Below are 24,756 nucleotides of genomic sequence, written 5' to 3'. Positions count from 1 at the left end.
AACTCGAGCTGCTAGAAACAAGTTAATAAGAATAAAGAGGGTCATTAGGATGGTGGACGGACTTTTGTCCATCCACCATCCAATCGCTTTTGGGACCATCCGCCTACAAGGCGGCGGTCCCACATGGCAAATTAGGATGCAACTGCCACGGATTGCGGTCACATTGCCAATGTTTTGTATTGAGGCAGGTGCTGCGCTCTGCAGCACCTGCCGCAAGACAAAACAGACACCCCACACATATCCCTGCACTACGTGGCAGCCACCATGCAGTGCCAACCACATGCTGTAGGAATATGTAGGGGGCACCATAGGTGCCTCCCAGGGTCTGTGTCCCTGGCCCAGGGGGTAAGGCGGGCCCCCAAATGCATTTCTGCCTGCCGTTTTGCTGCGGTATGACCACCGCAGAAGGACCGGCAGAAAGGTATATTGTAATCCCTGACTGGCACCGCCACCATTCTGGGACTACAGGGAGGTCTGACAGGCGGTCGGATAAAACCTGCCTGTCGGGACCGTGGCGGTCGGTGTTTCCGCCTACCACTCATCCAGAAGCCATTATAATATGGCAGACGGAGATCATTGTTACGATGGCCGAGAGACCGCCACTGACAGCCTGTCAGTGGCGGTCTTTCGGCCATCATAATCAGCCCCGAAGTTCAGAGTTGTTTTTTTACCCTTGCTCAAGCTGCAGGCATCTTGGTGAATTCAGCTCCTCATAAGGCGTTAAATGCAATGAACATTCAACAATTTTGCTCAAGAAAAGATAATATACTAATGCATTTAGAAATTTTAATACGAAGAAGTGACTAGTGAACAGTTCATAAAAATGAATCATGACGAAGCAATGGAATTCATCTCATGAACTTTGATGAGGGGGTGACCACTCTGTCGAGTCCTGTGCAGCGTGGACTGACAGAAATTTCCCAATAGATGGAATTACGTTCTTGGCCAAGAGCAGGCACAACCACAACTGTGCCCTCAGCTCCTGCTGGACCATCCTTCTACAATGGGCACAAAGACCATCCTCGGGCCCATCAGTTGCTCAACCAGGGTCCGCGAAAGACAAAGCAAGAGAAGATCCGGCAGCTAAACCAGGTGCACACCACTGTCATATTTCTCTGTGCAATGCACTTGTGCATGTTATTGTTATTGTTTAAGGGCAGGCCAGGATCTACACCGGAAGTAAAGACACACGCATCTAGAAAGGATTTTCCAACCACTTAAGAATATAGTGAAAAAGAGAGCACTTTTCACTGAAATATAGAACTGGGGATGAAGTTTTGTCTCTCTTAGCTCCACGTCCAATAAATGTAAACACTAAAAATAAGGATTAATGATAAAAGACATAGGGTCTGATTTAGATCTCGCTGGACAGGTTACTCCGTCACAACGGTGACGAATATCTCCTCCACCGAAATATAAATCCCACAAGAAACAAATATCTCACCCGTCAACGCTGTGATGGAGTAACCCATCTGCCAAGATTTAAAGCAGACCCTATATATCATGTGTTTCAAACATGAAAATATATATCTGTATCTTTAGCCTTACAAAGCCCCAGACCACATCTTTTCCTCTTTCTCATGTTCCTTCATGTCTGCCCTACATGGCATCTTGTTCTGTTTCCTCCATCCTATTGAGCCATCCCAAATGTCCTACAAGACCACACTGAATCAAGTTCATGAGGAAAGTAAGCACATTGTAGGGTAAGGGCGCTTCGCAGCAGAATTGAGACAGCAGCCACAACACAGAGGACCACAGTCCCAGGGAGACATAAATCCTGGTTGCAAAATGTGCACCTGGAAAATGCCGATTGGGGAGGGTTTGTAACTTTTAGACTTGGCATCTTTAGGTGTGTTTCCCCTGAGTGTTTTGCTTTCTGACCTCCCAGTTCTGACTCTGTTGGTGCTGGCTTAGTGTTTCTGCACACTTTTCTCACTGCTAATCAGCGGTAAAGTGCAAGTGCTCCTGTGGTAAAATGTGTTATGGATTGGTGTTTCCATGATTGGGCTGTTTGATTTATGTGTCAGTCCCTAGTAAAGTGCACTGAGTGTGCCAGAGCCAGTGAATCAAATGCTGTTGGTGGGCTGCAGCACGGGATTGTGCCACCCACACGAACGGTCCGTGAAAGGTAACTCAGACCTGCCATTGCGGACTCTGCGCGCAGTTTGTAACTGCCATGCCGACTTGGCCAGTGCACACACTTGCCAGTCCCTCACCTTCCCTTTTCTACATGTTAGCCACCCCTAAGGTAGGCCCAAGGTACCCCTGTGGGCCAGGTGCAGTGTATGAGAAAGGTAGGACATGCCCTAGTGTAGGCCTGGGCGGTGAATTCCGTTCCGCTCGCGGAATTTGCGAAATTTGGGTAATTTCGCGTTTCAAAGAGAACGTGAAATTGCCCAAAATTCCGTGATCTGCGGCTTCACGGAATTTTTTATTTGTTCGCACTTTCAAAGTGCGTGTTCGCGAGATATTTCCCCCCAGCACACAAACAGCGTTCGCGAACAGGAAAAAAGCATCACGAACGGGCAGGTCAAGCAATTCCGCGTGTTTGAGGAATTTCTGCGTGCTTGAGGAGATTTTTTACCGTTTCGCGGAGCTTTGCGTAGCGCGACTACACAAATTCCGCCCACCCCTACCCTAGTGTGTGTGGCATGTCCTGATAGTGAACTACAGCCCATTTCGTTTTTCGCTATTGCAAGGCTACCTGTTCCCCATAGGACAAAATAGGGAGTTTGTTTATAACATCTTATAAACATAGCTGGCCCAGGGAATTAGGTAGGAAAATAAAGTTTAGTATGCCTGAACTCAGTATCTAAAGATGCATCTTTTAGTGAAGGTGATTTTTACATTCTGTGTTTGACAATACCACTTTTAGAAAGTAGGTATTTTCTTGCTCAGTCATCCCGTGTGCCTCTGCTGGAATGTGGATTGCCTGTCTGGGTTTTGGATGACAGAAGGCTGGGGAGCAGGAGTGGCTCCAGATAGTCTAGGTGGGTCAGGAAAGGGCTGAATAGACCTGGCTGCAATTGGGGAAGGGGGAGGAGATTTCCATGCACCTCAAAGGGCCTGGTCTGCCTCTGACCATACCGTCTCCACCTCCTGCCAGGAAGTCACACCAGAGAAGGCAGAACTGGTTCTGTCTGGGCACAGACACTCTCTGCCTAAGAGATCAAAGGATTTGGGGATATAAATATTGGGGCCCAGACCACTGAACTTTAGAACACTTTTGGATCAAGAAGACTGCCAAAAAAAAGAGCTGGAGAAGCTGTGAGGAGGACCTACCACTTTGCTGTGTGCTTTGCTGTGTTTGCCTGCAGTGGCTGCTTCTGTCTTGGGCAGTGAAAGGACTGGACTGAACTTTCTGCAATCTACATTGTGAGTTTCTCCAAGGGCTTGAGGTACAGCTTGCCCCCTGTTCAAGAAGTCTCAGGAACAGCAAAGAGTTCAAGCTCTTCTGCCCTGAGCACTGGGGACTGTGTGTTTTGTGCTGCAACAGAAGAAAAGCTACCCGACGACGTCTACGACACCGCTGTCGACTCTGTGTCCTGAAGGCACCGCAGAGGGCTCCACCGCAACGCCGCTCCGTGACCCTGGTCTCACCGACGATACCTGCTGATGCCGCCACCCAGCCGCTGCTCACACGGTGACCTGTGGGCACCACACACTTCACGACGACACCTTGGTATCCCCGACGATGACCCTCCATGCCAAAATCACCGCCGCTGCTTGCACCGTGGTTCGAGAGCACCGCTCGTAAAGTTACACGATGCACCGCCCTCATCCCGCACCACAGCCTTGGCCTACCGACGCCGGAACCATCTACTCCAGTCCGTCAGCCGACGACAGAGCTTCAGCCACGACGAGGCCGTTGCTTGCATCGTGACCTGCCAGCACCATAACGAGCACCGCCTTCACCTCGCACCGCGACCCTGGTCTCACCAACAACGCCATTTGATGTCGCCACTGAGCCGCTGCTCGCACCGCGACCTGAAGGCTCCGCACACCACACCACTGCACTTCGCACCACAGCACCCGACGCCTGCCAAGGTAAGTGCTCCTGACTTCAACAGAGGGGAGTTCGACCTGCAACGCGTGTGACTTCAAGGGCCCTGGCGACTCCTGCACCGACCTCTGGAACTAACCCATGTGGACGCTGTGCTTTCGGAAGCTCAACGAGAGGTCGCCGTCTCCCTGCATTTCTAAAAGGTACTGTTTGTGGGTCTTCCCAACACCATAGCTGGCCCACGACGCCGCGGTCAGCCAGAATTGTTGGGATTTGTTTGCTTACAACACCGAGATAGGACAGAGCTTTCGACATCAAGGAGCTATTTTTCAAGCATATTTTGATAATTGAAGATTTTTAAGTACCGTATTGTGGATTTTTATCGTTTTTGGTCTTGTCTTAAATATATAAAAATATTGCATATTTTTTTTAACTGATGTGGTGTCCTTTTGTAGTGCTTACACTGTTTTACTGTTGGTTATGTGCAAATGCTTTACACACTGCCTTTAAGATAAGCCTGACTGCTCATGCCAAGCTACCAAGGGGGTGAGCAGGGGTTAATTTAGGAGTGTAACTCCCTTATCCTGACTAGAGTGGTGGTTTCTGCCCGACTTTGGCACGTGCCCTAGCCAACCAAAAATCCCATTTCTAACAGTTATTTAATGAGAATGAAATCAGTGCATCCGCTAAATCACGCAACCCAAACTAGGGAGAAACATCTACATACTGTATGCTAGTCACTGTTTGGAGGTGAGCAACCCATAATTAGGGCTGCATGCACAGTCGATTTTCACCAGATTTAACTTGGCAAAAAATCACTGACATAAAAACCCTTGAGTGCGCAATTTTCTCCTGAGATGGAATGCCATTTTGGTTAAAAAATACAGCGTGTGCAGCCTTTGGGATGAGAGCCGGAGACTTTATCATATATTAGCAGCGAGACCACTCTCAACTTCCATGACATATGACTGTTAAATACCTTCCTTACAGGAATTTGTTCTGTATATCACTGGATGTTCACCATCTGAAGAACACATGCCAGTAATAGATTTCATGCAAAACCAACATTTGATGGACAGAATGCAAACAATGTCATACATTCACCCCAGTACAGAGATCTGGGCCTAAATCCATCGTTTTTTTGCTCACCATGCCATTCCAGTTTGAACCCAGCCATATGCAAATCAGTCTTGACCCTGTGCCTCATGGGTACAGTCCAGCCCGAACTGCCAAGCCAGTTCCTCCCTGGACTGGAAACAAGCATCCTAGGACCGGTTTCGGGGTTTCACCCCTCTTCAGCTAGGATAGCTTGATTCCAGTGGCATGGAGAGCACGGGACCCACGTCTGGGCATACCCTTCCCACTCGTGGTGACAATTCAAAACCAACAGTTGATGGACAGAATGCAGAACAATGTCATGCATTCACCCCAGTACAGAGATCTGGGCCTAAATCCAACCTTTTTTTGCTCACCTATTTGCATATGGCCATGTCTGAACTGGGGTGGCAGAGTGGGCTAAAGAACGGTGATGGATCAAACCCAGATCGGTTGACTGGGTGTGAGTGTTTGATTGGTTCTGATGCTCCGTCCATCACCACCCCCTATTGTACAGCTTTGTTCGCCATAAGTTGGCAGGGTATGCTCAGACGTGAGTCCCTTGCTCACTTTGCCACTGGATTCAAGCAAGCCTGGCTGAAGACGGCTGAAATGCCAGAAACCGGTCCTAGGAAGCTTGTTTCCGGTCCAGGGAAGGCATGGCTTGGCAGTTCGGGCTGGACTGTTCCCATGAGGCACAGGGTCAGACTGATTTGCATATGGCCATGTCTGAACTGGGGTGGCAGAGTGGGCTAAAGAACGGTGATGGATCAAACCCAGATCGGTTGACTGGGTGTGAGTGTTTGATTGGTTCTGATGCTCCGTCCATCACCACCCCCTTTTGTACTGAGTAATAGATTTCAAACACCACTGAAATTAAACATTAACAACAGTGGACATTCCATGGTGAAGACAGTCGGAACGCAAACACCCCTCTTCTTAGCTTTCAAGGAAGGAAGGCGTGAACAGCAAGGTGGGCTGCAAATCTCCCATCACAAACCTCCGCCAGTCCTCTGTCAGCGTCCACTTCAATCAATGCTCATCTTCTAAGTGCTCACCCATCGTCTTCCCCCCAACATCTAAGCCAGACAAGTTCCCCAATGATGGCAGGACACCACTTTTCCTTCACTCACGGACCCTGCATGCAGAAAGATCTTGCTCCCATGAAATCCACTGCTTGCTTCCCACCTTCCTGGTCTACGATAAAGAGAGTACCGAAGCTACCTCTGTGCAGTCACGCGTAGGAAATTATCAGGGTCCTATATTGAGCTCCAGCCACCCGTCTTCACCTCCACCCTCAACGCCCAGATGAACCCATGGATGGCAGACCCCACCCGCAGGTTATCCCCTACCCCTGGCACCACCTTTGACCTGACAGACCACCATCTCTGAGCACCCAAAGCAGTTTGCATGCTGCTGCAATGAAGGTACCATCTGAAAATCAGACTGGCACCCCCGAGAGAAACCCTGCATCGCCCCTGTGAGGCTTCTAGTCAACACCTTTTAAATATGAATTTGAAACAAAAAAGACTTCCACAATGAGGGGTACTTAACTACCACATTACCACGTTCATCCTTACTGGCCTATCATGGACAAGGAGAGATGGGATTGATTTTTGTGCACTAGCGTGCTTGGTGTCCATGCACACTTGTACATACTGAGTGCATGGACCATGTTGTACTAAGAAAGTCTGGATGGCCGCTCCCTGGCAGTCGGTCCATGTCTTCTCAGTATCTTCGAATCTGCTCTGATACAGTATTAGTGATTTATTTATATTTTTATTTAGAGGGTTTTTTTAATGTGTGAACGTGACCCAAAGGTATCAGAGCGATGTACATACAGAAATAATGTTTTGGTACATACGTGAGCATAATACAACTTTAAACCATCAACATAACGTGAGAGAGACATTTTATCAGCTTTATCAACTCGATGTCCACATACTTCGATCGAGGCTGTCAACGATGTCACCGCTGGTTGTGGTGACGGGACAGACCTCCCAGTGATGTTTCTTGTGTACACAGCCTACTCATGGCCACTAAGCATCTTGTCAAAGCCCTTTTTAGGTCTCGCCTGACCCAGCGCATGCGCTGGGTCAGGCGAGACTTATTGAGAGGGCTCCAAAAAGTGCTCCCAGGCCAGCCTAGAGCTACAGAGCATGTGCGCGCGCCACGCTTTACCGCGATTACTTTCCCTTTCAAGGCCGCACGGCCGCTTTGATGTTTGATCGCGATCACTTTCGCGGCCGCACGGCCGCTTGGCATAGCCAACAGGTCTCGCTTTTGGGACATTATAAGTATTTAGTTATGCAACTGTTGCATGGCTAAACACTTATAAGGTCCCAAAGGCGAGACCTATTGGCTATGCCAATGCTTGTTCTGTTTCCTACAATAGAGGTTTCTCATGCCCTGGTCAGTCCGGAGGAATCTATTGAATAAAATCCTTTGGCCTCCCTTTTGAAAGTGATAGAGGAGGGTCCACACAATCTCTGGTTGGAGAGAATTCCATGTTTCAGGGGCTTCATTCGTTGATTTTCTGAATCTCGCAGGTTCTAGTCGGAGGGAGCTCACACTTCTTAGAGAGTGACTATCACCTGAGAGAGTTGGGCTGTGGGCTATGCGCTCAGGAGGACCATAGGGCACAGCTTTGTGAGTCAGACAGCTATCTGACCAAGGATACCTGCCTCGGTCAGTGGCCACTGTAGGGATTTGAGTGAAGGTGTGTTGTGGTCCAAACGCTATCAGTCTAACTGCAGTAGTGATGGACAGATACAACGGTCGAGTAATACCCGGATACACCGATACAGCGTCAGTCCTACACAAATGCACAGGTTTATATGTACATGTATACACTAATGCAGGCAGAGTGTCATACACAGTCACACTAGGCTACTGAGACAGAGATACACTGATAAACTATCGATGATATACACAATCACTCAAGTGATACAGCCATACACCGTTGCAATGTCAGTCATACACCAATACACAGGTGTATATATACACGGATACATTGAAACAAGCACAGTGATACACTGTTACACCTATCTACTGACACACGGATACATAGTACAGTCACAGCGACACGCTGATACACCAGACGATTGATAAATAGAGTCAGAGTGATACACTGTTACACCAGTCTACTGGCACACGGATACATAGTACAGTCACAGCGACACGCTGATACACCAGACGATTGTTAAATAGAGTCAGAGTGATACACTGTTACACCAGTCTACTGGCACACGGATACATAGTACAGTCACACTGAGACACTGATACACCAGATGATTGATAAATAGAGTCAGAGTGATACACTGTTACACCTGTCTACTGACACACGGATACATAGTACAGTCACAGCGACACGCTGATACACCAGACGATTGATAGAGTCAGGGTGATACACTGTTACACCAGTCTACTGGCACACGGATACAAAGTACAGTCACAGCGACACACCCAGACGATTGATAGAGTCAGGGTGATACACTGTTACACCTGTCTACTGACAAATGCAAACCCTATAGCATCTGAGTGATGGACTGATACATTGATCTTTTGTTACATGGATAAAAGGCCACTGCAACTCAACCAGTCTTTTTTCTTTGAGAATTATAATTATTTTCGAAAGTTGGACCAAATGATTCTAGTTGAACACTTTTTTCTGAATAAGCAGCAGAAAATGTACTGTCTAGGTTTTGTCTATTTCTCAACACGTCAACATGATTGACAGCCTAAAAAGGGATTATTTTATTAACAAACCCTGAGGACTTTGCCTTTTGTCCCTCCCACTCTAGTGAAGCAGAAGGTACAAAGGTACCATGGGTTGAGGTGACGGTGGCTGCGTGGTCCTTCCGCAGCCTCTCTATAGCTCTTACCTCAACTATGTGGGTGTGCGACTTTAAGTGCAACCCTATGGGATCCCAGTATATAAAGAGAGACCTATATTCTGGGTGCTTGGACCCACAGTGAACTCAGGGAACTCAGGCCAAGATGTGGTCCACCACAACAGTGGCATGTCTTTAAACAATCAAGTACACATCAGATGTGGTCAGCCTGTCCATTGTGCACAAAAAGATCCCAGAATGGTACGCGGACCCTGCAACGCAAGATAAGCCGTCTAATTCGAATTCTCTGCTACTTTAGGAACAACAATCAAACATTCTTCAAAATATTCAATAAACAAATAAATAATGGTGAACACCAACCTTCTGCAGATCCATGAAGAGAGAACAGCGCCAGGAGAGAGAGAGAGAAAAGAGAAAACACCATTAGCGGGTCCTAGTTCTCCATCGAGCTCACTATATTATCATTATATTTAATAGACAAGGGCGCCCAGGACCATGTATTGATCCTGAGCCAGAAAGGTTTGCAGACCAATATAATAGATTCTCAGGGGACCATAGTTGCTCTTTCGCTTACAGGATGAAACTCACTTCCTCTCTCCACTTTGCCTCTACTCCGCTTGTTGCCCTCCCGCCACTTTGTTGGAAGTGTCCTCTGTGGATAACACTCAACCACGAAGGAGCGCTTCATCAAGAACGAGCTCTGCTGTGATTGGACAACAGATCTGGCGTATTCTGGTGTAATTGAGTCTGTGGGCGAATGAGCAGTCACAGTGGCCCGCTCAGAGACAATGTCATGGTCAGCTGCAGTTTCCACCCAGCGTGAAAAAGCCCCTTCCATTCTCACTGCACTGTCTCGCCCAGGATCCCAGGTCCATCCATGCATGCTTGCGTGAATGAGTGTGATTGCCAGACTGACAGCATGTTGTCCAGGACAATCAGACTACGATGAAAGCAACAATCCTCCTTCAGCAGAAGAGAGAAGGAGAATTGGCAAATCCACAACCATTATTCAGAAAAGGTTTGAGGGTCTTGAGTCTCTGCAGAAGTCGTTTAGCCTCAAAACCTTGAAGATGGACTAAGAGCTGAGGGTGGAGCTGCAGGTGATCTGTGTGGAGGACACCTCGAAGGCTGAGCATCTCCCCGATGCCGTCAGTGGCATCTTCTGTGATATCACGTCTTGAGGCAGCTGTCGACTCCCAGTAGTGTTCGACAGCTCATTGAGGAAGATCCCCAGAGGCAGCAGGACCCGCATAGTCAGTGTCTGATCCACCACAGATAGTCACGTGCCTCATCTGATCTCGATGCTTGGTCAGAGAGGTTCTCCCGCACCTTTTGAACCATCAGACTTTAGTCGCTTCCATTGGCAGTGATTGATGTTGCTTTCGTCTTGTCATAATGTGTAAATGGATCTCAAAGGGCGTTTTGAACTTCCCATTGGGGTGTTATGTTAGGCTATGTTATGTGTATTTGTATAGCACACAACTCCCCTGGGAGGCTATCCTGGCGCTGAAGCAGGAGCTGCATGGGCCGAGCCAGTGTCAGGGCTAGTGGAAGGGTCAGGTGTTCAGTTTCTCGTAGAATGTAAGAACTGAGGGGGAGGCTCTGATGTGAGAGGCGGGTCATTCGAGGCTTTGGAAGCGTGGCAGGAGAAGCCATGATCGCTAGGTTTGGTTCTTCACATGCGGGTGCCTCTTGTGAGTAGGAGTCCAGCGGGGCAGAGGTGTCCAGTAGGTTTCTAGAAGCCTATACAGATGTTGAGGTATGTGGGGCCAAGGTTGTGTAAGGCTTTGTATGTGTGCGGGAGGAGTTTGTAGAGTGCTCACTCGTGGCTTGGGAGCCGGTGAAGGTCTTTGAGGTGTGAGGTGATGTGAGTGTGGGGTGGGAGGTTGAGAGTGAGCCCAGACGCTGGCTTTTGTATGCTCTGCAGCAGTGCTTAATTTGTAGAAGAATAAGAGCTGGTGCCCAAAGCTCTCATCGGAAGCTGCGTCTGCCCCGAATACCAAGCGTCACTGTCTGGAATCCACCTCATGGTTCTTTATTCAACTACCGAGCCCTGCCGGACACTTTATCTCACTCCTGGAGGTTCCCGATTTCCACCTATGTGACGACTTTACTGTCTTTCACTTTCTCCTTCTTTCCCCTTTCTTTGTTTTTTCCTTTCTTGCTCTTGGGAAATGCCCAATGAAGAACAAGAAGTGCCAGGGCGCAAAAACGAGGGCCAGTGGCGGCGGCCCCACAGGCAACCACCTGCTCAAATTAAGCACTGAATATGAAGGCCTCTTTGGCTAAAAACCTGTGGCTCTAATCTGCAATAAAAACTCTTGACCTAGAAAATGCATGCACAGGCTAACATAAGTCATACTGTGAGAAATAAAAGATAGCAAAAAAACCCTGTACTAACGCTTTGTTAGACGATGAAAAAGAGCACTTTCCATAGATGTTCACATTCCTGGACAGTTATTAATTCTTACACGAGCGGTGCAGAGCAAGAGTACCTGCGGCACCGGTTTCATTACCCGTGAAATCAAAGCTACTCCAGGGTGGCTTCGGCATATTTCTTTGTAACGAACAACTTTCTCCATTGATCGTAACAGACTCTGACAAAGGCTGCAGGTTGTGTGGATACCATGTGAAGCCCACTTTGCATACCCTTTGCGCGTGCTTGCAGTTAAAACAGTACGAAGGTCTCTGCTAAAACAGCTCTTCATTTCTTTAAATATCCGCACAAGCCTCAAGGCACTAATGCCGTTATGTGAGAATCTCCAGTTGAAATGTAGATTTGGTAAATTTGTTAAATTCATGGCTGCAGCTGAGACACTTTTTAATCTCTTCAATTGACTCGAGAGATCCTTGACGCATATGTTGAACGTGCACGCCTATTTTATAACGAGGTTAGGGGAGTACATGTGGGATCTGTGGGTTCCAACTGCTGGGGGTTAAATGCAGCGCCTAGTGAAAGCGGGTCACTTCCACAAAAAAGGTATATATTACATTCCCTAAGTACTCGTCTCCCTCCCACCTGTGACCTGCTGCACTGGCAGACGCAGACTGCTGGCAAATTGGTCCTATCCTACCGCACGATGCATGCAATCTAGTCTCACACTGAAGACCACGCAGCGACACGTGCCGCACAGCATGCACAACGTGTAGTGTAATCATGTGATGTCACAGGCCTGAACTTTAAAGGTTCCAGCCAGCATCGACCCCAGCTCACGGCACCCATCAGCCCATCCGTCCTTAACTATAATCAACCAATATGAGTGGCATGCTCCTAAAAAGGCAGGCGTGCCCTGCTGACATCACTAACGTGATGAAGTCATCATGCCTGGACCTGGGTGGGCCATCCTTGTGACATACCAGGCGGACATGCATCCGAACCGAAGGAGGACAGGGCAGGTAGGTATATTTATTTTTTAAAATTATTGGGCCCAGCTCACAGTGGCGAAAATTTAAATAGCCCTGGCCCTGTTAAATGAGTGGAAACCACCGGCACAAATTAAGCACTGGCCTGCAGACTTCTAGTCAGCTAGGCATTGATTCCAGCATAGAGTGTGCTGGTTCAATCTAGCTTGTAGGTAATGAGGGCTTGGGTGACGTATCTGCGAGCGTTGGGTGGAAGCCTTTTAAAGTCCTTGTCCAGAATGCCTTCTCTCACCTGTATGTGCCAGGGCGTTGCTTTCCTTTAGAGACTCACCGGTTCTCTCTTCCTAGTCTCGCTTCTGCTAGCGCACGTGCAGCAGGTCGCAGTCATGCGTGGGAGGTTGCGCAAATTTGGGAGAACCTGGCGCTAGGACATTTTTCGGTCCTGTTCGCCTTTAGCTGCTGTTTGGATGACTTTCTTAATGTTTGTCGTTGAACATGTTGCTTCTTCGCGGGCCTGCAGCCAGGGCAGGGCTGACTGCTGGTGTCTGAGGCCTCCGCTTGGCGGGATCTACTCTTACTCTCGCATCCCCCAAAAGAGAAGCGAAGGTCCGCCTTTAGCTCCTTTGGAAGGAGGGTGTCGCTCGGATCCTTTGTAATGTGGGTAATTAGGGCTTTGGTGATCCTGGTGGCAGCATGATGATATTCATGAAACTAAGAATGTTGATCAGACACGACTCCCTTCCACCTGGGCACGCGCCGAAATCTGTTCCAACATAACACCAGCATCATATTCTCAGGGGCTTGGTGCTAGCGAGTACTCCATGTAAAGGTGGCCCCTGACTTGGTACAAGTTCTCCACCCCCCAGTCCATAGATGCTCACAAACATGTTCCGAGGGGCCACAAAGTACTGTCTGTGGTGAGCCTGGGGGCCGCAATGATGCTGGCAGGATGGGAGAGGGGCTTTGTGGGCGGTTAAATGTTGCAGGATACTTACATAGTTTTGTTTTCTATACTTCATTCAGCTTGTAAATAAAAGCTTCCCCGTGTATTTAACATCTTTCTGAATGTTGGGGCTCTCAGAAGTGATCAGCAGCCCAGTGCTGGTGTTAACCCGGGGGCGCATGTGAAGGGGGGGTACTTTGAGTTTCGCTGCTCTCGTCCACCCGGCTGAAACCCCGCCCTCTCAGATGTCCGTCTTCTATCTTTGCCTCTCCTGTGCTGCCCCAGGGATGCAGCGGGGACCAGTCCCCCGACGCAAAGTGCCAACACTTCTACCGTGACTTCTTCTCGCGTGCCCAGCGGTGCAGCACCTCCCACTGCACTGCTGGTGTGTGCGGTCTGTACCTCTCTGCTATGAGCTTCCACACGCTTTCCGCGTGAGACTGTGCCACCCTTTGTAAAGTAGGGTCACTGATGGCCTCTCCGCCCAAACACCCCCAGACTGCTAGACAATGGGGGTCGTTCGACCGTCGTCTCAACCGTCTTTTCGTGATGCTGCTGAGATAAGCTTGCTTTTGCTGCTGTTGTAAATATTGAGCCTTTGTTGATTTTGGAAAAGGGTGTGACATTTGGTGTCTGTGGCTTGTTAGGTCTCGCCTGAGACAGCGCTTTAGCGCTGCTCTGGCGAGACTTATAGTAAGCACTTTTGGAAGTGCAAACGAGTGCTTTCAGGCCGCCAACTACAGTGCATGTGCTCCGGGCGCGCGCACCATTTGGCAGCCTGAAAGCACTCGTTGTCTTTCACTTTCGCGGCCGCTCGGCCGCTTTGATGTTTGATCACTTTCACTTTCGCGGCCGCACTTTAACAAGCTCCCGTTATGCAATTTGGCAAGATTCTGTCACTTCCCGGTTAACTTCCTTGTATATTTATGAAGTGCACTGCTTTGACTTCAAGCCCACACGCGCTGTTTTAATCAATTGCTTTCTGTTCCATTATCAGCCGCCCTCCACCCTCCGAACACAAACACAGCAGAAGCAGTCCTCCGGTGGTCCGCCCATTCTGCGAGCAGGCCTCCACCATCTCCCTGCTCAGGTAGGGAGAAGCCCGCCGAGGCGTACTGCACATTGGCAGACACAAATGTCGGACATCGGCAATCTGAAACTTGACCTTGCCAATGCTTGTTATCTTCGCTCCGGAACCACTCACGTATACTTAGATGACCCTACTCGAGCTGTAGACCTAAATGTTTCCTAGTAAAACAGGACATAGCACAGCGCTGTCACTGGCAGTGGACATCAAAGACGTAAACAAATTTGCCTATAATCAGAGTCCAGCCCCCTTTGCAGAGCAAGCTACCCCGGGCCGGGGCCTAGCCTTCCCAAATGGAGCATATGTTTGCCCACACCCCAGGCCCCGTGCAGCTGGCTCACCCCCGCAGAGTAGGCCTGGCATGTGAGGGGGCTGGCAGGCACAGCATCAAAGCCCAGAGTGCGCTGTACCAACCCTGCGTGGCATCCCCCAGCCCGAGGGACATCTACGGCCTTTGTGCACGGTGGTCGCACCCACCGAGCAGGGCACACGGCTTCTGGAAGGGATTATGCATGTGCAGTGATGTGTGTGCCAGCCTCTTACTTGCTTTTAAATATGAATTTCACATTGACGCGGCGCCTTAAAGCCATGGATTCCACATATGGCACTACTGCTTACACAGTGGGCAGTGCCAGTATTAAACATCGGCACACCGGCTCCGAGACGAATGCAATATTGACCCTACTGTGACACTGATGAAGCCATAAACAGAAATGAACACTCGTTTAGATAACCAGCCTGATTTCACAATAGTTTAAGGCGCCCCTCACGTTCAATAATTATATCACACCTGAATCCATTCATATCTAAGAATTAGACCATTTCACTAAAACAGTAAAATAATAAATAGAAAGATAAAATAGCTTTGCTTATAGTGGTATCAACATTAAATCCTTCTTATAGTTATTATCATTATTAATATCAATAATAACTATTGCAGTCCTATAATTATTGTATTGGCGTTATTATTTTACTTGTTATTATTACTGTTGTCTTTTTTTGTTAGTACTTTTTTTTGTCTCATGTCTTTGGCATGCTAGTCTATATTTTCAGCTAATAGGCAAATCTTTTTTTCCCGCCATTCTCTCTCTCCACTTTTATTACATTTCATTCTCTTTGCCTATCTCAGCCTCTTCTTCCATGATAACTTTTCCCCTTCTTTCTTGCAGTCCCATCTCTCTCTCTCTCTCTCTCTCTCTCTCTCTCTCTCTCTCTCTCTCTCTCTCTCTCTTTCCTTCCCTCTCTCTCTCTCGCTCTTTCTCTCTCCCACTCTCTCTTTCTTTCTTTCTCTCTCCCACTCTCTTTCTCTCCCTCCCCCCTCGCTTCTTCCATGATGACTTTTCTCCATCCTTCTTGCTGTCCCACTGTGCTTTGTCTCTCTCCTACCCTCTCCCTCCCTCTCTCTTTCTTTCTTTCACTCTATCTCTTTCTCTTTCTCTCCCTCTCTCTCCCTTTCTCCCTCTCCCTCTCTTTTTCTCTTTCTCTGTCCCTCTCTCTCTCTCTCTCCCTCTCTCCCTCTCTTTCTCTCCCTCTCTCTCCCCTCTCTTTCATTCCCTCTCTCATTCTGTTTCTCTTTCTCTCTCTCTCTATTTCTCTCTCCCACTCTAGCTTTCTTTCCCCCTCTCTCTTTCCCTCTCTCTTTCCCTCTCTCTTTCCCTCTCTCTCTCCCTTTCTGTCTCCCCTCTATCTCTCTCCCTCTCTCTTTCTCTCTCTTTCGTTCCCTCTCGCTCTACTCTCTCTCTCTCCCCCTCTCTCTCTTTCTTTCTTTCGCTATCTCTCTCCCCTCTCTCTCTCTCTCCCTCCCTCTTCTCTCCATCTCTTTCTATCCCTCTCACTTTTTCTGTCCCTCTCTCTCTCCCTCTCTCCCTCCCCTTCTCTCTTTCTTTCGCTCTTTCTCTCTCTCTCGCACACACACACACACTCTTTTTCCCGAGATCCATATATTTATAACCACATCTTAAACTTATGGTGGTGCGATAGGTGGCACTGCCTCCTTGTGATTGCTCCCTGATGGAAAAAATGCAAAATGTAAAAAATATTCAGTCTCTAATTTGTATTCATGGCTACAAAACCAATGCTTGATTTCCAAAATGTGGTAAACCATACATTGCTAACAACCTTCCTCAAATATGCTTTTTACACAGCATAAAGTGAATATAAACTGCTTTCTTAGCACCACAAAACATATTTTTTTAGGTCTCGCCTAGGCAGCATTAGGGTTAGTAATGCTCATTAAGAAAACATTTATGGTTGTGGTTGAAGCAAAATCAGCTAATAATTTTAAGGATGTTGGATCACCAGCATGTGTCAGATAGCTAAGTTAACAGAAAATACAGAACATGAGTAGATAAACTGGTGGAATAATTTTTGGTTATAAATGGAACGTCGACAGATGAGGCAAGGATGAAAAAGCATGTACCAATGACTGGTAACAACAAGCATTTGCAATGCAATATGTCTCACATTTACGCGAGTTTAAGCTATTAGCATTGTAAATGACAATGCGTTTTATTTATATTTCAAAAACCAAAACATAAATAAAAGGCCTTTTTATTTACAATGCCAATAGCTCATGCTCAGGTAAATGCGAGACCTGTTGCATTGCAAATGCTTGTTTTTAAAGCCTGTGCTGCGCAGTGTTAATTCTGCCTGCGTGGGAGACTTCCTGTCCGAGCTTATTAGCATCTTTCACAAATGACATTGCTGCGGGGGGGGGGGGGGGGGGCGCCTGCGGGAGGCGGAGCCTTTCCAAAGACTCTTTTGTTTTACTGAGGCCTCGGGAGCTCGAGGTTTTGAAGGTCTGTGGTGTCTCTTGAGTTTACTCAGTTTCTTGGGGTTATTGTTTTTAGCCACCTGCGGGGGTTCAATCCCCTGTAAAAGTGTGCACAACGAGTCATCAAGGAAATACTGAATGTTGTGTAAATACTAATACATCAGAAGGGAACATTTTTCAAAGAAACCTCACTGACTCTTTAGACACTAATGTGTCTAAGTCATTTTCTGAAGCGGAGTCAAGCTCTTTTAATATTATTGTGGTCTCAGATATTGGTGACTTGATGGCAAATGATACATCGAATTCCTTGGCTATGTTTCGGAGCTGGGGTGGAGGCGGGGAAAGGCGGGGATTAACAAGAAGTAAGCACCTTGTAGTGCTACATTACATGCATGAACATGAAAATGGTGTCAGTTCAGCCCTGCAGGGTGACATGGGTACACAACATTCCTCGTGGAGTCTAGTTAAAAGACCTTTTGACGTCACACATGATTTCTGCGTGTATTATGTTTGTTACGCCTTATAATTATGATGTTGCAAACATAGCACAGAAAACATAGGTAGTTAAATGGCAGGAGATGATTCTGGAGGCAGAGAGCAATCCATCGCTTGACCCTGGTGTACCTCAGTGAGGATGGGATGAGTTCGGGTTCCCCCAGGGCTGGTGGATACAGGAATCGCCTCGCTGGCCAATCAAACATGTTCCGACCCTACTACAGCCGCAAGTTCAGTTACTCCAGTCCTATGTTCTTCCCGCAGAGAAGAAGGGGACGATGCTTTGGTTTCTATGGAGGACCAGCAATGGGAAGGAGAAGTCAAGGTTAATGTGCTTTTCTCTTCCCTCACACACATTGTACGGGAGAGGCGACCTACTTCCAATGACCCCTGGGTGTTGCAAACAGTAAAGGGGGGTCAGATAGACTTTTATGCCCCTCCTCTTCAGAACAAAACCCTGCTCCGATACAGCTCTCCCAGGAAGACTAGGGCTCGTATCTATGGACATCCAGAAGCTTCTCTTAAAGGAGACATTAGAGATGCGTCACAGACATCCCAAAGGGTTTACAAGCAACATATCTTTGGAGCAACAGAAGAATAAAATATTCAGGCCAGTAATAAACCTGAAGGATCTCAATCAGTTTATATTTTATAGACATTTTAAAATGGAAACATGGATCTGCCTGGGGAGAGTCTTCTCCCTGATGATTGGATGATGAGGTTCCTTTTAAAAGATGAACATCTGACTGCACCCATTTTTCGAGATAACAGGCCCTATCTCCAATTCCTGCCGCAGGGTCAGATATACAGGTTCGGGAACCTGTTTTTTGGTCTATCCTCCGCTCCTTAGTGCTTCACCAAACTCGTAAAACAAGCGGCAGCGATTGTGAGACCCAGGGGCCTGAGAATTGTGGTTCATCTGGACGATATTATTTTTGGGAGTCCGTAGAAAGTACTTTTGGTGAAGCAGATTGGAGAGGCAACAGATTGAGTTCAGAGATGAGGCTTCATAAATAATGTGGCGACGGAGGATCTGGTGCCATTAAAAAGGATGGAATTCTTAGGTTTTTAGTAGATTCAGACAAAGCGATATTAATGCTTCTGGACTCAAAGATTAAAGTTATCATAAGGGAACTAAGAGACATAATGAGTCTGATTTTCCTCAGACACCCAGTAAAGATGGAAGGTGTCCTGTCTTCTTCAATACAGGCCATAGTTCCATGGCCTCTCTATTACGGAGCACTGCAGAGCTTAAAAATGAATCATTTGTAAAGGGGTCTGTCTTACTCTCATAGAGAAGGAAGCAAAAGAGGTGATAGGCTGGTGGGTAATCCAGATATGAACAGGTTTGCTATCTTCCCGACGAGCCCAGTTCTAGTATTAGAGACAGACGCAAGTCTCTGCGGAAGAGGTGGCAGGTGCGGCACCTTTTGGACTGGAGTAAGATGGTCCAGAAGGGAGTCCTTAATGCACATATATTGTTCGGAGCTTGTTGCAGGCTGCTTTGCAATCCAAAGTCTGGCAAACAGCAAAATAAAATGTGCAGGACGTCTCCGCATGAACCATATGATGGCAATCAGGTACATCAAGTGGGGGGGTGGGGGTGCGGACGAGGACTAGGCCATTGGTGGTCCTGGCCAAGGCTCTGTGGCAGTAGTGGCTGGTGCGCCATTGGAGGGCAGGGCAGGAGGGGGTTGGAGGGAATGGGGGGGCTATAGATGAAAAAACAATAAAATAAAATGCAAAAAGAAATAACTAACCTGCCGCATTGTGCCCGCTGAAACTACTCTCATCCTGTTTCTTCCTGTTGCAGCCCAGGCTCCCAGCCTCCCCTGCGACCAATCCTGGCACTGCTCTCAGGCATGACAGCAGCTTCAGGATTGGCCTGAGCGCCCTCGATTTGCGCTCCCATGGAGACTGGGAGCCTCTGACTGCTGTCAATAACCCAGCAATGCAGCTGGGGTTGGAGAGAGCTTCACGGCACATGACGCATTGGCCGGCCTGAGACGGCGGCCAAACCGGCATGCGCAGTGAATCACAGCGCTCACCCCTCTCCCTCCTGCCTTGCCCAGCCCACAAGCCTCATTCAATGGAAGAAAAATAAAACAATAATAAACTCATTTTATTATCGTTTTATTTTTCGAGTTTTGAGGCTGGCGGGGGAAGGGGGGTGATGCTCCTCCACCGTAGCAGAGGAGCTGCCCCAGCTCTGTTGGAGTTTGTTTCTGGAATGGAATTTCTTTGTAGGCGGAACACCTTCCAGGACAATCCAACAAGGTAGCAGACTGGTGGTCACGGAGTCTTTATGACAGTAGCGAGTGGCGTTTAAATGTTCAGGTTTTGAGGGAGTTTCTCAAAGTTTGGGGACCTTCGAAATAGATCTCTTTCCTTCCAGGCAACGCAGCTGAAGAGATGTCTCAGTAGGAGCTTTAGCTATGGACACTTTCCTTCAGAAGGTCCGGGGAGATCCATCATGCTGGTCCTCCCTTTTGAATGATTTCCAGATGTCTGGCCCGACACACGGGCAGTCAGCGAAGCTATTGGCGGTTACACCGCTGAGGAGGAGCCAGCAGTGGTTCCCAGTTCTGTTGCTATTGGCCATGGACGGCCCATTTCACTCCCGGTCTTCCCACAAATGTTGAAGATCCCTCTGGCACAGACTCACAGTCTTGGCATTCAGTGCAGGAGAGGTCTCCTGGTTTGGAATCTTTCAGGGCACTCACAGATGCACAGGGACTTTTGGAGGCGGACTCAGAACACATCGGGGCATCCTGGGTCAAGGGCACGCTCAAAGCATAGACATCAGCAAGGGAATCAAGGAGCAGCTGGTGTGTGGAGTGGTGTGGAGGTCCTGCTTCAGGGGCTGTGTCGAGGTTTTTGAGTTCCCTGGCATCAGTGGCAGCTGGTCAGAAATCTTACAGCAACGCTATTGGGTGAAGGTCAGCGGTATCAGCAGGTCATGAAAGTGTAGATTTTAGGTCAGTAGGGAAACATCCTTTGGGGTGTAGACCGATGAAGGGAGTGAGGTATATGAATCCACCTAAAGCCAGGTATGCCGCTGTGTGGGATGTGAATCTGTCATAGAACCTGTTTGAATCATGGGGTGATAACGATGCGCCATCATTTCAGTCACTCTCTGCTAAACTAGCGACACGGTCATGCGATGTGTCCTTTAGAAGGCTGTCAGATGTCAGGGCTACGAACATTTCTGAGAGGAGGTTTTCCCTAGGAGGTGTTCAGTTTACCATTACAAGGTGTACAAAGAACGCTTCTTTTTATGTGGAGTTTCAAGTTTTCAATTACACCCAAAGGTGTGCGCAGTGGGATGTCTTAAATAGGGGTGGGCGGAATTTGCGGAATTAACCTTCGCAAATTATCGCGAGAATGTTTAAAATTATCGCAAACAAGCAGAAATATCGCGAAGATGCGGAAGTTTTTTTCCGGCATGTTCGCGAGATTTTCTGCATGGTTGCGGGTCGCCAACTTACCCATGTGGTTGCTTGCGGGCGCGGCCATCTTGTTTTGAGTTGTTCTCGCGGTGCATGATCGCGAGAAGAAAGACGTGATCGCGCGACGCATGACGTCACTGCGGGCGCGAACTGTCGCGAGACAGCGCAAATGGCTAAAAACAATACAACATCTCATGGAGAACGCGACCGGATCAAGAAAACTTGTCGGCGAACGCAGGGATTCAGGTAAGGCGATCGCGCGCGCGCGAGAATGTATCATTTTACAGCGCGAGCAAGAAACAAATTATCGCCAAGCTGCGGAAACCGGAATTTTTGACATTTTCGCGCTCTCCGCGGAACGCAAAAATGCCAAATTATCGCAATTTCCGCGAACGGAACGAAATTTTTGCCCAGGCCTAGTCTTAAACAATATGTGAGTGTCACTAAAGATGTGAGAACTGCAGCGCTACAGTTGTTAATATCTCTCTAGAGACCTTTTGCTGAAGTAACATCAACTACTTTTTGTAGAAAGGTTAAAGGACTAATTTGCCCTTTCTGCAGCGTCACCCCAAACGTTTTACACCTTTTTGCTGAACTCTAGTTTTGCTGACTATGGAACTCTGTGCAATTTACCTATGCTAACCAGTGGTAAAATGCTTGTGCGCCTCCTTTCAACATTATGACATTGGTATACGCTATATTTAACTTACCTATAAGTTCCTAGTATATGATAGGAAGGTGTACCCAAGCCTGTACGTTAAATGCCACAAGTGGACTTCAGCACCTGTTGTGCCACCCACTACAGTGGCAACGTAAACGTGACGGCAGGCCTGCCACCAGCAGTTGGGATGTGCACCTTCATACTACAAATTCAACTTATGATAATAACCCCTTCTGACAGGCCTATCATTTCAAATATCTCAAAGTCACCCCTAATGAGGCCTTTTTGCCCTCAAGGCAGGAGGCATGATACTCAAAATTAGAACATGTAAAGGCTTAATGTTAGACACGCCCTTACAGTGACTAGCTCCTCAAAGTTTTTCACAATAGCAGGGTAGGTTGTCCCATAGGAAAGCACTTGAATGCATTATTATATACCGTCACTGTCTCTTGGTAATGGGACAGGCTAGAAAATAAAATACAAAACGATTTTTAATAGTTTTAAAAAACCTAATTGAATGCTGAATTCATATTTTTTCTAGATATTATGAAAAGTAACTTTTAGAAAGTTACCTTTGCCCTACCTGAAGTCCCTGGAACCTAAATCTGCATTTTGCTTTGCTCTCTAACTTCTGCCAACCAGTAATTAGCATTTCGATAGGTGTATATGGGGTGTGAAGTTGCTCCCAGGACAGGGTCAAAAGGCCTGGGGAGTGGGGCAGTGTTGTTGTTCCCTTGGCAAGATGAAATGTAGACTGGGTCCAAAGACATGATTAACTTCAAAGAGGACTACCCTGTCACCGGTAGATGTAGCCTACACCAAGGACTGCACCCTTCTTTTGCCATCTGTCTAGATCTGCCTCCATCCCAGTGGACCTTTTGTTTATATAACAGTGACATATCCTGCTAGAATGTCAAGACTTGTGTGACAGGTAACCCTGGGCGTAGTACTCCGCTTCGCCCACGGAGTGTACCTAACGCTGCCTGCTTCGCAGTTTTCGAAGTAGGCGTAGCAGGCAACGCTAAGCACACGCCAGGGCAAAGCAGAGCTGCCTGCCACCCGCCACCCGCCTCCCGCCCACCCTTCTTTTAAAATAATGTAAACTATAATAGAAAAATTAAATATAATGCCTTACCTGCAGCGCGGCGTCCCGGGGATAACCGCGCATGTGCATTTCTCGCAAGAAATGTGCATGCGCGGGCGTCCGCGCATGTGCATTTGTGAAAAGAAGTTGTCAACGAGGAAGAGGGAGCCCCGGAGACGCTGCGCTGCAGGTAAGTCAATATGTTTAATTTTTTTATCATACTTTACATTATTTTAAAAGGAGGGCGGGCGGGAGGCGGGCGCCGCGTAGTGGGGCTACGTAGAGCACGCAAGTGTGCATAGATTTGGGCACACTACACGCTGCTCCACGTAGCCCCACTACGCCCAGGCCTGGTGACAGGTCTTCTGGGTTTACATGTAAAATTTGGGACACACGTCAAAGGAGGGAAACAGAATGCCAAAACAATTTATGGGTATGCACTGTCTTGTTGCTGAATGCTCGGCTTTTTCTCCCAGAGATGGTTGAGGGTACAGGGACTGCCGAAAACTAGATTCTAGTGTTAGATGTGGGAGGACACTTGGATGACAAAAGCACACTCCACACACAACCCAACCGTCAGAGCCCAGGTTTAGTGTGGCTGAGGACTTCAAACATCTTGAAAATGCCCAAAGTGGGTAGTGCTGGCCCCAGGAACCTTAACCCCATTGGTTAGGGCATCCCCAGGGGTCATTCCCACCCACTAGCTCCTGGAAGGCATAAATGAGGCATCGCTAGGCACCCACTTCAGAACACTCCTGGACCTGCGGAAGATCAGATCACTAAACCTGCTGTCTGGAACGAGCACTAGATGACTGGTGTTGCTCTCCCTCTTGTACTAAGGCCAGTGAAGTCCACTGCAAGGGTCATAAGGCTGACTTGTTAAAGCTACAGAGACACAACAAGCTACAAGAGGCCTTTTCCTGCTTCTGTCCAGCTGAGCAGTGGCAAATGGGACTGGAGTTGACTCACCTGTTGGCCTCTGCCAGCTAAACTGTGAGTCTCAGAGTGCACCCCCTAAGGTCCTGGGGGGCTTTAAGAAGTGTAATATAGTGGTGGACGACTAAAGTTAGGAAGGTAAAATATTTAACAGGGTGAACCTGGTTAGTGTATCTGACCCAAACGTCATTGCGGTCAGTGATAGATCATGCTCAGGTCTTGTTCTACCACGACGACTGACTATCAGTGGCACTTTGAGCTTCTTGGCACTATTTCTACTTACAACGTTGAAAACTCATATCTCTAGCCACTTAAGTGATTTTTGTCATTTTGTTTATTGTCATCTTATTCTATTTTTCAAATTTGTTCTGGGGTTTATCTTGTTTTGTATTTTGACTTTATTATATTTTATCTCTGCATGAATATTGCATTGCCTCTAAGTTGAGCCTGTCTGCTCTGTGCTAAAGCTGCTGACTTTAGGGATTCACTCTGACAAGGACTGCCGTTATAAACTGAGGTGGGCACTTACCCTCCATGGCTAATAGCCCATTCTCCTTCTGTGTCATTGGCAGGGGTAGCCACAGATCACATTGGGGCTCATTCAGCCGGGGGACCGAGGGCCCCTAAAGCTTTTTTAGGATAGGTTAGAGGATACCCTGAGACCTGCAGATTGGTCTAGTATCAACTTTTAAGATATTGTATTGTGAGGCTGCACCGCATGCACCAATGAGGGTAAGGAATATGCTTTGAACATGCATAACGCGAGCCTCTGTCTTGTAATAAGATTCCAGATTCTCCTCGCGGCTGAGAAGGAGGGTCCTGGTTTTATTAAAGACATAGAGGGGAGTATTTTCCCACCGCTGTAAGGCTACCCACCCTGCTAGGGATATCTGACGTATGTTTGATTGTTGGCAAGCTGATTGCAAGGCCTAGAATTCATGACGATGATGGCACCTCGGTCTATCAATGGACATTTTGGATGGAGACCGTACAAGGACAGGAGCTTTTGATCT

The 24,756-nt window shown here is 47.8% G+C and overlaps 1 protein-coding gene across 2 annotated transcripts in view; it reads right to left on the bottom strand.

Annotated features, from left to right (window-relative positions):
* CPNE9 (copine family member 9) overlaps positions 1-24,756 on the bottom strand; it is a 1,048,133-nt gene that overhangs the window by 488,803 nt on the left and 534,574 nt on the right. The window lies entirely within an intron of this gene.

This window comes from Triturus cristatus, chromosome 9 (genome assembly GCF_964204655.1).
Source record: "Triturus cristatus chromosome 9, aTriCri1.1, whole genome shotgun sequence".
NCBI classification, from domain to species: Eukaryota; Metazoa; Chordata; class Amphibia; order Caudata; family Salamandridae; genus Triturus; species Triturus cristatus.
Note: the sequence above shows the minus strand (reverse complement) of the source record. Positions and strands in the feature narration are given on the sequence as shown.